We start from the raw sequence: 13,855 nt of genomic DNA on the forward strand, positions 1-13,855 counted from the left end.
GCGCGGAGAGCAGCTCACATGTCGAAATCACCACACGGCGTCTCACTTCGAACATGGTAGACACCTGACAGGTGCCGCTTTGCCGCAGCAAACTGGGCTATCCAGTCGACACAAGGCGTTTTGCAAGGCACTTGCAGAGCAGCGATTGAAGCCGAAGCAGATTATAAATCTGCATCGTCACATTAACCTAGCAATACACCTTTCGATCGATATTCTTCTCGACTTTTGCAGCAATCGGGCGGGTGCTATGAAAGTAGTTGGACTCGAAAGCACGAAGGATCCTACGGCAACAGGACACGAAATCGTCCCTTTAAAATCTCGCATGCGTGCTGGACCTACTACCTGAAAGCGCCCAGATATCTTGTGCTGCGCTGAATGTCTCGGGTTGAAGGTTTTTTTTGCGTGCTTACTTGTGGCATAAGCTGAACTACTGAGAATAAACGTACGCAGCCCCTCGTATATGTCTTAAACTTGCAATTAGGCTGAGAGCCAAGCCTGTAAAAATTATAAAGCCCTAGGAAGCTTGTTGCTGGCCGATCCAGATCACCCTATTATGATGTCTCTAAAGCGCAACGGAGAGTCAATGGCGGCATGAAGTACTGTACGGTAGTAACCCTTTTTCGTTTCAGTACGCCCCCCCTCCCCCAACTCTGGCAGGTATGGATTTAAATTGAATATCTGGACCACCCATGTGACGGGGTCACTCAGCACCTTGCACCGAGGAAGTGCTTAAGGGTACTTACTACCCGAGTGAACGTTAGTACACGTGTTCCCGGCCTCAGTGGGAACGGTTTGCTACTTGATAGAGTAGATGTAAGACTGATGTATCTATAAGTAAGATTAGCTTGGGTTTTATACAAACTAGAGGTTATCATATAGTGGAGCTAAGTAGTCATGCCCTGACTGGCTCCGAGAGCACCTGGTACCGTGTACCAGGTGTCCACAAGAGTGACGGGTCACTCTTTATGTAGCCTGAGGTACACTGGATTGTACCCCGTTACATCCTCCTCCACTTAATTAAGAATCACCTGATTCTCCAATCACAGCTGATTCTCCAATCAGAAGTGAGAGAATTAAAACATTCAAAGGTGAATTTTCACACTGATCAGCCATGAGACTGGCGCGGCTCTCAGTCACACCCACAGTGACTTGTGCTTCTAAGTCTCACTGGGATGTGCATCCTTATGCTCACAACTGTGTTAACCGCAAAGCCTACACTCAAAGCTGCCTTAGCTCCTGCGCTAGCGCGCGTACAGTGCTTTGGCACATGGTGCAATAGCATCCGAACGTGTGGCATTCGCCCACAGCTCGCACCAGAGGACACGACAGTCCTCGCGAGCGCATCCGGGGCATGGTGTCTCCCGCAAGGGACGACACTGAGAAGGGCAACACCTGCCCCAGCACTAGAGGGAACTCTCACCTCACCTCGGGCCATGCCTTTGGCCCCAGCAAGGATCCATCCTTGCGGGTGGAGCTTCTGCCACGCTCTCTTTGCGTCTTGGTCGTCATACCAACGGCGCTTAGGTGTTCTTCATTGACACCGTGTACCGTGACGGTACACAACCGTGGCGCAGGTATCTCCCATCGCCACCATGTACCGTTCGGTACTAACCTTTGGTGCGGTACGCCCACCACAAGGCTGTCCTGTTTGGCGGCAACAGCTTCTGCTGTGCTGTCGCCTGAACTGATTCATGGCCAGTGCTCACATCATGCATGTGACAAGGCCACACAGCACCTTGCGCTAGAGGAAGTTGGCTTCCGAGAGTATACAAACTCTCAGTGAGCGGCAGTTCACAGGTCCCCTTTTTCCGAAAGGGAGCGAAGTGACCAATTTAAGGTAGATTGTAAACTAAGTATATTTATAGGTAGGCTAAGCTTGAGCTAAATACAAACTATATGTCACCTGTATAAAAGCAATGTCAGCAGCCAATGGTTGGCTTTGGACGACCTTATCAATTATCCCGAAGTATGACGTGTCACACTTCATGTAACTAGGGGTACACTTGGGGCTACGTACCCCGTTCCATCCTCCCCCCACTTAGGTTCGGTTAACCGACCAATCAGAATGAAGAAGTGTACGTCACAAACTTTCATTCTCAAAGTCGAAAACATCGACTTGGCCGCGCGAGCGCGGTGGAGGCTTACTTCACAGCTAGAGCCTCGAGCAGCAGTCTGTGCGCTCCTCTTCGTGGTCTCCACATCGACCGTTACCATGCCCCGTGGCACTGAGAAGAGCAGTGCGAAGGCACGCTCCAAGGCTGCTGCCGGAAAGGCGCAAGTCAAGAGCACTAAGCCTCACGGCAAAGGCTCGGCACTCCAGGAGGCTACTAAGGTGGCCTCCGAGGCGGTTGGCTCTACAGGTGACGCGGCTGTGGGCAAGCAACGAGCAAGCGCCGCAGTCCGTCACCCTCGGCCTCCCCAGACAACCGTCCGAACCCTCGGTTCGCTGAACGTGAGTTCGACTGAGGCAGTGAGGACGAAGCCGAGTCCTGGAACACGCACGATGCTCCTGTGGGCTCTACGGGAGGGCACAGCCCAGTGCCCAGCAGGCACAAAGACGACAGCGTGCAGTCGCGCGCTAGTGATCACGGTGATCACAGTCCCAGGACGTCGGTGCGCTCTGAGAGCCCGGCCGTTAAGGCTAAGGGCACTCCCAAAGCTGGTGGCGACGAGGAAGAGAAATCTCGCAAACGTCTCTCGCTTGCCAAGGGTCTTGCGCGTGCTAAGGCCGCTAAAGATGAAGGCGCCAAGCTCTCTAAGAAGCGTACGGCTTCGAAGTCTCCACTCCGCGAGGAGAAGGAGACTGGGGGATCTCTTCGATTTCTCGGATGAAGAGGACGAGAAGGAGGAGGAAGAGGAAGAGGGTGTTATTCCTGAGCTTCGGGAGATCATTAATGACCTCGACCAGCAGCAGAAGGACTTCCAAGCTGCCCAGCGTGCGCGTGTGGGCTCGGTGGTGGCACCCGTCAGCCAGGGAGCTGCCATCAACTTAAGAGGGTATTGGCCTCCCGAGGATAGCTCTGGGGACTGACCTCTTCCTGGAGCTTCTTGTCGCTCCACGTGGCCTTGTTGGCGGCCAAACCTCTAGGGGCGTTTACGAACGTACCCTTGTCCAGAAGGATCAGTTGATTGTTGACAACTTGGGGGCGGATCGGTGTGTGCTTCTCGCGCCATACCGTATCCCTCTTAAGGACTTTACGACGTGTCGCAAAAAGCCCGAGAACCGGGGTGGTCTCTACCCTCTTTGAGGCTACCCCTGGGTTCTTCCCGACCTCGAGACTTGTCCCAGCTGGAGCTCTTGTGAGGACATGTTCTGGGCTTGGGTGGAGTCTTTCAAGTACTCACCCTCGGAGTTACGGGAACTCCATGAAGATCAACTGCTGTCCCGCATCCTGGACCAGCGTGATCTTCGTGTTCGGTTTGCCCACATGGTCTGCAAGCTCATGCTGCCAAGGGACATTCTGAAGCGCGCGGCTTCTAGCGCTCACGATGAGCGCGGGTACGGAGTGTCGTCAACGTCCGTACCCCGTTCGGGCAAGAAGCCCCGGACTATTTATGAAGCTGCCGCCGCTTCTGTTCCCAGATTGCGACAGCCTTCGGGCCGTCAATCAGGAGCCGCTCAATCGGCTCCCACGAGTTCTCGGAGTGGACATAACCCCTCCACTTCACGAGGAGCTGTCGCTTACCGCGACGCCGTTGCTCCTGGAGGATCCTCTCCACGTGGTAGTGGTCTTCTCCATTCCGGTCAAGCAGGGGCGAAGGTGCCCTCGTACATGTACTCGGCGCCTCCCGAACGCTGCTTTCGTCCGAGTGTTTCTCCGGCGGGTCCGACATAGGCCCCTGAGGTTGACCACCTTCGGCAATGCCTCCTCGTGCTTGAGATTGCACTTGGCCTTGGGACTGGCGGGGATGCGGCCGCCCAGGCTGGAAATCAGGGCGATCTCGCTCGTCTTGCGGGCCGTCTGGACCTGTTGGAGTGTGAGGTCGCGAGCCTGCATCTGCGGGTGGACTGGCGGGCCTCTTCGTCCGATCTGGACGAGGCCTTCCGCATGATCCGACGTATCGAGACTCTGCTGCCGGCGATCTCGCTCGTCTTGCGGGCCGCCTAGACCTGTTGGAGCGTGAGTCGCGAGCCTGCATCTGCGGGTGGACCGGCGGGCCTCTTTGTCCGATCTGGACGAGGCCTTCCGCATGATCCGACGTATCGAGACTTTGCTGCCAGGTTCCGAGCCGCCTTCGGCGCACTCCCAGTCGAACGCGTATGGTGCGTACCCGGCGTACTCAACGTACTCGGCGTATGGCTCCGGGGTCCGTTCGTACAGAGCCCCTCCTGCGTACGGTCTTGACCGCAGCTTTACCGTTCAGACCGAGGCTTGGGTGCCTGCTCCGACGCCTTCGGCGGCGTCTGTGGCCGGCCCTCGCTTCGAGGAGCTGGGCCAAGGTGAGTCTGCGAGTCAGCAACCCCCTGCGGATCAAAGTACCGCTTAAGACGTCCAACATAGAACGTCGGGTGCGTCGTCATTGACTTAGGCAGGTCGATGGTGTACGACGCACCATGTCTGGCCAGGACTGCAAATGGTCCGAAGAAGCGGTGTTTCAGCTTGTTGCTGCCGACAGAGCTGACAGTGTCTAGCGGTAGGCTTCTCATGACTAATAGCACTAAGTCCCCCACTTCAAGTACACTTTAGTGTTTTCTCTTTCATGTTTGTCTGAGTACTCCTTTTGTCTATCATGGGCCGCTGCCGACAACGCTCAGCTTGGTATCCACAAAGGATTCCACTTGTTTCCGCAGTGAAACTGGCCTCACAGTCGAGACCTGGGATGAAAGGGCTGTTCGAGCCTCTCCCCCACTTAGAATAGAGAAGTCAGTGCCTTCTTGAAGAGTGAGAGGCACTCTGGGGTGACGGAAGCCGTTCAAGTAGAACGGCGTGAACCCCGTGGACGCGTGCACCGCGTTGTTGAGCGCAAACTCAACAACTGGAAGCTGCATCGACCACGTACGTGGTGCTTCCGTGCACACACTGCGCAGAGTGTCATCGAGCACTCGATTGACGCGCTCTGTCTGGCCGTCTGTCTGTGGATGGTCCGCAGTGGACATCTGCAAACGAGTTCTTAGTAAAGAAAACAGCGTTTTCCAAAACGCAGCCGTGGTCCGCGGGTCTCGGTCCGAGACAATCATCTCTGGGAGACCGTGATAGCGGAACACGCCATCAACGAGCAACCTCGCGGTTTGTTCGCCTCTGACGGTAACGGGCACTGGAGCGAGATGTACCATCTTGCTCAGCCGACATACGAACACCAAAATTCCGGTGTTGCCGTGTCTGTCGGCGGGAAGCCCAAAAATGAAGTCAAGCCTCATCGACTTCCAACAGTCAGCCAGTACAGGCAGGCTCTGTAGTGGAGTCGAAGAGTGCCCTGCGGGTTTGACCCGCTGACATGTTTCACATGTCTTCACGTATCGGGGACCCACTTGTACATGTGGGTCCACCAGAAGGCCTGAGAGACCGACAGGAAGGTCTTCTCGCGGCCCAAGTGGCCGCTGGAGGGCGCATCGTAGCCTCCGAGAGGATATCGAGCTTCAGATCCTCGTCGTTGGGTACGACCATCCGTGGCGGTTCATTGGGCTCCACCCAGTAATAGATGAGGTCATCCTTCAACTCATACCGGTGGAGCCGGAGCTCTGTCGCGACGATAGCCAGTCGGACTTCGCGCTCGTTCCTGCCGTGAGGAGCTTGACGATAGGCGCGACAGCCTCACCGACCCGATACGCCATGCGTATCCGATCATATAGATCCGTTGTCACCCGTGTGATGTGGGCCAACTCGTAGTCTGGACGCCGAGAGAGGGCGTCCGCAAGCACGTTGAGCTTGCCCGGCTTGTACTCAACGCGGAAGTTGTACTCCGCAAAGAAGGACAGCCACATCGCCATCCGTTGGGAGGGGTGAGGTGAATTTGTCGCCGTCCTCAAGGATGCGTGGTCTGTGTAGATCACGAAGGGCCGTGAGCCCAGAAGGTGCACCCGAAACTTCACAAGGGCATACTTCATTGCCAGGAGCTCCTTGTCGTGGACAGGGTGGTTCCGCTTGGCGGCTTTGAACTGCCTGGACTGGAACGAGATGACTCGTTCATGTCCAGCCGTGTCGGCCTGCAGCAGTACACACCCGATGGCGAAATCGGAGACATCGCAGACGACGCTAAACGGCTTCGTCTCGTCCGGCAGGGCCAGGACAGAGGCCTCTTGGAGACTGGCCTTGATGCTGTCAAAGGCATCCTGGTGCTCTTGCTTCCAGCACTAGTCGACGTCCTTCTATAGGAGGCTTGGCGAAGCTCGCGTACCCTGCGCTGTACTTGTGAAGGTAGTTGGCGAAGCCCAACCCCTTTCGAAAATCCTTCTGGGATCGGAATGTTGACCATGCTGCTATGGCCTTGACCTTTATTGGGTCAGCCCGAACGCTCACGTTGCTTACGAAGCACCGAGAACTTTACTCGCTAATAACGCGAAGACGCACTTGTCGATCTTGGCGTGGAGCTTGTTCGCTTGCATCACGTCCAACACTCTACGGAGGTGCCCCAGATGCACCTCCATGGCCGTCTTGTCTCCCTCGGCACGTCTCTGGACGAAGATGTCGTCGAAGTACGTCTGTACGAAGGCACACAGTGGCCGGAACAATTGCGTCACCAGGTGGTTAAGCGTCGCCGGGGCATAAGACCAGCCCTGCGGCATGACGAGCCACTCCCAAAGCATGCCGCTTGGAGTGCTCACCGCGGTGAGCGGGATGTCGCTCTCTCGCATCAGGATCAGGTAGTATCCGTCTACCGAATCCAGCGCACTGTACAGCACACTTCCGGCATTTTTTTAACAACACATCCTTTCGTGGGATTGGTGTTTGGGCCGGCACCGTCGCGTTGTTCAGCTTGTTATAAGGATGAACTAGACGCCACTTTCCGTTCGGCTTCCGAACGCAGAAAGTTGGCGTCGAGTGCGGGGACTTCAATTCCCGCACCATGCCTGCCTTCGCTTTCGCAGCGAAGAAGGCATCAATGACCTCGCGCGGTAGAAGCCATTGCCTCGTGACATAGTACTTTGTGCCAGGCATGAGATCAATCTCATGCCGTACGCCTCTATCTGGTGGGAGTTTGGTCGGTGGGTGTTTGCTCACCACGTTCGCATACTCCGTCACCAAAGGATACACCGGATCCTTGGGGTTCTTTAGGATCTCAGAACCCAAGCGCGTCTGACGCTGCTTGTTCAGGACTTCCAGGACGCTCACGTCCAAGACAGAGGAGGAGTTCAGCTCCTCCCGAGTGGTCTCAGGTCTCATGAGTACCATCTCAGCAATCTCTCCAGCCTTGAGGTTGGTCAGGAAGGACTCAGCCGTCATTTACTCGAGGTTCAGTATCTCCGCAACCTCTGGCAACGGTTCCAAGTGGACACCAGATGCCTTGACGGGTAAACCTGTCTCGCCATCGAAGATATGACAACACTCTTCCACCGGCCTTGTCGGAGGAGCCCGGGCCCTGGACTCCGAGTCGCTTGAAGCGACGTCGATCGGAACGAAGTTCGGATCCGACTTGAGGCGGCGGCGGCGTCGTTGACGACGGCGACCGTGACGTCGAGCTCTGCTGCCCACGTCTAGGGATGTCGGCGCTACGACATCCGAGGCACTTGTGGCCTGTGTGGTACCGTGGAACCCACACAGGAAGCGTGTTCAACGCCTTTCTCTTCCGTTAAGGTCTGGGCGACCGCGTGTGGCACTGTGATACCCACACAGGAAGCGTGTCTGACGTCTTCCTCTTCTGTTAAGGTCTGGGCGACCGTGAGTGGAACTCTGTTACCCACTCTGAACACGCTGTTCTCAGTGTTCGTGACAGCTGCAGCTGTCTGCGGAACTAAGTTACCCGCCTGTGGACCTAAGTTACCCACTTGGCCAGCGCCTCTTCTGGGCGCTGCCACCATCAAAACATCCTCGGAGTCGTCATATACGTCGACGACTCCAAAGCATCTGCCGGATGCTTTGGTACCCTGGCAGCCCTTGCGGGCGCCCCGGGTCCTGACAGAGGTGGGAACATGACTCACCAATACTCTGTCGGACTGCGCAGGACGGCTGGCACCGATTGCCTTGCCTCGCCAGTCGATCCAGAGCTCGTGCTTCTCAAGCCAGGGCATGCCCAGGATCATATCATATGGATCCATATCGAGAACAGTGAACTGTTCGAGGCTGTCAAAGTCTTCTAACTTGACGGCCATATCCACTTGGACGTTGGGGACAGTGACGACCTTCCCGTCGGCCAGTCGCACTGACACCGTTCGTTGCCCTTGCTTTCTCTCAAAGCATCGGACAACTTGTTGCTATTACGAGCAACCGTCTGGCGGCGTGTGAAATTCTTCGACGCCTTAGAATCGATCAAGATTCTAAAGGGGTGATTGTATCCCCGTACACATCCGTGTACTACGAGCAACCCGCCGCTGCTCTTCGTCGATTCGAGAGTGCGAAGACTCTCAGGAGCTAAGTCCCCGTGGTACGCGCCGCCACCCGCGCACCCTTCACGAAGACTTAGTTCTTCCCCAGTAGGGCGCCCCGCCCCTACTGGTTTCCGGTGTTCCCCTGTCCCCTGGATCCTGGCTTCTGCCAGCGAACCTTGAGGACGGGCTTGGGGAAAGTCCTTCTGCGGAGTTTTAACGCGGGGTAGTCACGCTTGAAGTGGCCCATCTTCCCGCAGCCGAAGCAGCGGATGTCGTGCTGCTCGGTGGACCCGAGTTCCATGGGAACGGGCCGTTGGGGCTCGCTCGACCGGAAGTCGACAAAGAATTCCCAGGCCGGCGTACGCGCCTGGCGATGGCTGTATTCTACCTGAAGAGCCACTTAAATCGCCTCTTCAAGGGTGCTTGACTGCACCCGAAACAGCTGAGTGCGCGCTGGGCCCACTCGAAGGCCGTCCATCACAGTCATCTTGATGTGTTCGTTGAGTGGGTTTCCCACTAGGGACGCCGTGAGCTCCCGTATCTCTTGGACGTACTCGTGCAGCTCACGCCTCCCTTGTTTGCACGAGAGGAAGCGCGAGCGCTGGCGGTACTCGTAGTTCGCCGGGAGGAACGCGGCTCGGAGCTGTTCGCACAGCTGAGCCCAGGATATGAAACATCCATGGGATGATGCCTCCCGCGTGTACACCCAACTCTTAGCACGACCGCTAAGGTTGGAAGGTGCAAAAGCAACACGAAGTTGCTCGGTCGAGATCAGAGCCGCGTCCATCGCGAGCTCTACCTCTCGGACCCAGAAGTGAAGGCTCTCACCTTCCTTTCCTTCATACGGCTTAACCTTCAGCCGTATTGGTTTCGGGTGTAGTGAATTAGCTTCCGCCGCCGGAGCCTGCAAGTTCTCCCGCACATGCGCGATGAGCCCCTGCTCGTAAGCATCAAACGCATTGACGCGCTCGAGCTGTTCGGCCGGTGTTAACACCACCAGGCTCTGCCTCCATTCCAAAGATGCCTGCCATCTTCCGAACCGACTCAACCTGTGAGTCGTTCAGATGGGAGAAGTCGTTCCTATCCATGACAACGAACGTCAGAGAGGTTCAGGTAGTCTACCCGCGGTGGCGGGATTGACAACAAGTGCTACCAAGTGTGACGGGGCGACACAGCACCTTGCGCTAGAGGAAGTTGGCTACGGACCCCGTTACAATGCACGACGCATGTGCAAGCACAGTGTACAGGTCCATGGGCCCGTATACGAGGTACACTGTGTACGACACGTACCACAGTTACCATAAGTGCTCCGTGCACTTCATGTGTGTCATGCACAGCGCGTTCATTACGTGGAACTCCCGGCAGGCTGCTCGACAGCAGCCAGTGCTGATGCACGGTACGTGCGTGGACTCACAGCGTATACGCTCAGAGCGCATCGGGTCGTGGTATGGTGCATATCCTTTGCACCCATACCAGTGTCTGTCACAGACACCACGTACCTTGATGGTACTAGACCGTGGTGGGACATATCTCACCACCACGCCACTGCGGCGTTGGTATCTGGCATTGACACCGAGTACTCACGGGTACCAAGCCATGGTGAGGCAAGCAGCCATCACCACGGTGTCATGCTCGGCGCGGCACCAGTTACAACTGCGTGCGTTGCCTCGACCACCACCTGGTCAGTTGTGTGTGCACTCGTGCACCACACTTGGGTTATGCCATTATACCCGGCGCATTGTTTACATCACGTACGGCAACCGCTTTGTCGGCGGGTGAGACGTTCCGTTCACCCTACTCGACAGGTCGTTCATGACCAAGGGACCGGTGCCGTCATTGCACGAGGTCCGCGCTTCGCCTCGTGTGTGGTTGGATGCAACCCCAACACAGCTGATTCGCTCAGCGATTCCGAGGCATCTTGCGTCAGTGGCGTCCGTCGCCACTCTGTTTTGTTTGGCTAGATCTACCGCAGCTCCCAGTCTGCGGTCGGTATACATCGACGCCTAGTTCCAAGGAACTTGGTCTTACCTCAAGACCAGGGAGGAAAAGTATTTTCGAGCCTCTCCCTCACTTAAACTTGAGACCATTGAGTCTCTCGTGGCTTGTGATAGCCACTGGCAGCACGACGGCTACCTGCCTCATGGAAAGTCAGGAAGAAAAGTTATTTCCAAGCCTTTCCCCCACTTAACGTTGAGACTACGGAGTCTCTCGTGGCTGGCGATAGTCACTGGCAGGCACGACGGCTCTCCGCCTCGTGCACTGTGCCGGTATGGACGACGGCGTCGGCCGTGCCGACCGAAGACATTCAGCCTTCGCGTCAACAGTTTGAGTTTGCGCGACTTGACGTCGAGCGAGTTGCTCACGTCTGGCGAGGCCAAGACATCCTCGCGTCTCGAGCCAATGGCTCTGTGTGCGGAACTATGTTACCCGCCTTGGTTGTGTGGAACTCTGTTACTCTTATCGGAAGCGCATACAGCGACTTCCTTATCAGTTATGGTCTGAGTGACCTTGCGTGGAACTCTGTTACCCACGCTCGGAGCACCGACTGTCAGTCTCTTTAAGCAGCTTCGCTGCTTGCGGAGCTTGTCATCCGCAGTGCGGACCTATGTGACCCACCTGGTGAATACCCTTCGGCACCACCACTGTCGAAACCCATACGGCACGACGACCTTCGGTGTTGGAATCGGCTAGTGTGGCAGACCCGCACACACACACCGGACAGAGTTGGTGTCCACCGACCGAGTCAGAGGAGTCCGAGCCCTGGACACCGAGTCGCTTGAAGCGACGTCAGCCTGAACAAGGTTCAGACCCGACTTGAGGCGGCTGACGTGGCGTGGCACTTCGTTACCCACGTCGTGATGTCCCGTTGATGACTCGAGACCTCGTGTGGCACTGCTTTCCCCACACGGGAAGCATGGTCATTGCCTTCTACTTCAGTTATAGTCTGGGCGACTGCGTGTGGTACGGTGTTACCCACACAGGAAGCATGATCAGTGCCTTCCTCTTCAGTTATAGTCTGGGCGACTGCGTGTAGTACGGTGTTACCCACACAGGAAGCGCATCCAGCGTCTTCCTCTTCAGTTAAGGTTTGGGCGGCCGTTTGGTCCTAAGTTACCCAGCTTATAGGCATAACCACTGTCGAAGCCCGTACGGCGCGACGACCTTCGGCGTTGGGCGCTGCTGATGTAGCAGGTCCACACGCCGGGCAAAAGACCCATGCCCGTGGCATTGCCGCAGCGGAGCATGGTCTTGCTGTACGCAGAGCTGTTGGCGCGTTGCAGCTTTGTGACGCTTCTGCGTCCTGGTGGTCTGTATCAGACGCCCAAGTCATGACGGAGGTAGGAACATGACTCACCAATGCTCCGCCATAGACCTGGACTGGTAGGCCCTTCTCAGCCTTGCCACACCAAAGTCCGGGCTGTGCCTTATGTTCGGCACAGCCATGTTGTTCATGGCGAGAACTGCGAGCGACACCGCGGTGCGCGACTTCATCGAACCTAAACGTCCAGGTCCGTTGCGGACCATTGGTACTTCCTTCACCGTATCAAAGGCTAGTTCACCAAGACCCAGCCCACGAGCGCTACTCTGACATAGAGTGCAGTCGGGTGTCGCTATGCCAAGCGACGTTCCGGCGGCGTAGCAACGCCCCAGAACTCATCAAACGTTCAAGGGGTACCATACCCCCGTACACCGAGTGTACTACCAGCAGCCCATCACTGCCCTTCACCGGTTTGAGAGAACCACGTCACTCTCGGCTAAGCTCCGTGGTGCGCACAACCTGGAAACTCATTAGGAAGGCTTAGCGCTCTTCAGTAGGGCATACCGCCTCTACTGGTGACCGGGGAGTCTTCGTCCACCTGGCCATGGCCTGCGCCACCCACCCTGGGGTCCACGGGCTGTCTTCTTCCCGACGACTAGTGAGGGACACACACGCTGGTAGTGTCCATGTCCGTCGCATCCGTATCAGCGGACCAAGCTCTCGGCTGAGCTTAAGTCCATGGGCTCGGGCTCGCTGTACGCACCGGTGTCAACGGGCTGCGTGACAACAGGAGCAACAGCGTCATTGCTGCGATGCTCCGCCTCCCGAGGAACGCCATCCACATCGTGGCGATGTTCCTCTTCCCGAGGAGTATGTGGTGTAGGGATTTCCAGATTCGACCATACGCCGACCTACTTTAGGTCAAGAATCGGCTCGGTCTGATAACCCAGAGCTTAGGAGCCAAGGATCACGGTAAGTACTCGGCGATCTGTCCGGATATGCTATCCGGATAGCCGCTGAGCTCAACGGCCGCCTGAAGAGTCGGTAGAGATCCGAAACGACTACATTTCACTAGATATTTGTATGAGAAGCATAGGATTAAATAGGAGGAGCCGAAAAGGCTCCCAGAAGATAACAGAGCAGAATTTTCCTAGTCCAAGACACGTGTACACTTTTCCGGTAAGTCCCTGCATAGGGCTGGATTATGCCTGCCGTCAATACTCGAGAGGCATAGCTTGTAGGGTATTGACTGGTAGCGCCAAGAGATTAGGTCGGTCCGGGTAGGACAAAGTCTCGCTACGCGCGAAAGAAAGTCCCGCATACTCAGCGGGCCGGTACGTCGGATAGCCCGGGTGCCGTAACACTTCTAGCTGAGCAGCCTCTGCGCTCGGTGACCTGTAAAAGCGCTCGCGCGCCGTCGTCCATCCTTTGGTGGAGGGCACAGGGTTGTGAACGAGCTCAGCCGAACCAAACTCGGCGGAGCCTCGGAAGTGATCTGACTTGGTTAGTCGGAACCGAGTGGAAGCGAGCCACTCGTCTGTCCCGGAAGGGCCGGACCGCGAGGGAACCACCCTCTGCGCAGGCCATACAACCGCCGACCTAACTCGGCGATTCGTTGTGGTTTGTGTAAGGAATCCACATCTGACGATATTTGTGTGTTCTACTACACCACAACTGGTGCCGCGACCCGGGAACAGGAGTGTGTGCTTGTTTTTATAAGGTGCCAGCTAACCAAGTTAAGAGGAAGAGAAGAGAAAGAGAAGAGTGAAGATGGTCAAGGGATCAGCAACTCCGAGCGACGGAAGCCCAGCGACGGCTGGAGGATCGCCTCTCGTGGGGTCGGACCCGGCGGATCAACGACTCATCGCCATGACGATGGAGGTGGGACGAACCGTCCAGTTCGACGAGGATGGCCAAGACCAGGAGAGCGAGAACGGAGACGCAAGTGAAGGAGAGTATGAAGAGAAGGCCGAGACCGCTGAGCTCGGAGAAACGAAGACTACCGCCGAGCTACTTGGCGAGGTGGAAGAGTTGACGCTGCAGGTGGGACGCATGGGAGCCCCACGTCCTGTCGAGCGCAATTTATCCGCCGAGCTCGACGAAGGTGCGGACGATGAAGAAGATGAAGAAGA

This window comes from Phytophthora infestans, genomic scaffold, assembly GCF_000142945.1.
Source record: "Phytophthora infestans T30-4 supercont1.4 genomic scaffold, whole genome shotgun sequence".
Classification (NCBI taxonomy): domain Eukaryota; phylum Oomycota; class Peronosporomycetes; order Peronosporales; family Peronosporaceae; genus Phytophthora; species Phytophthora infestans.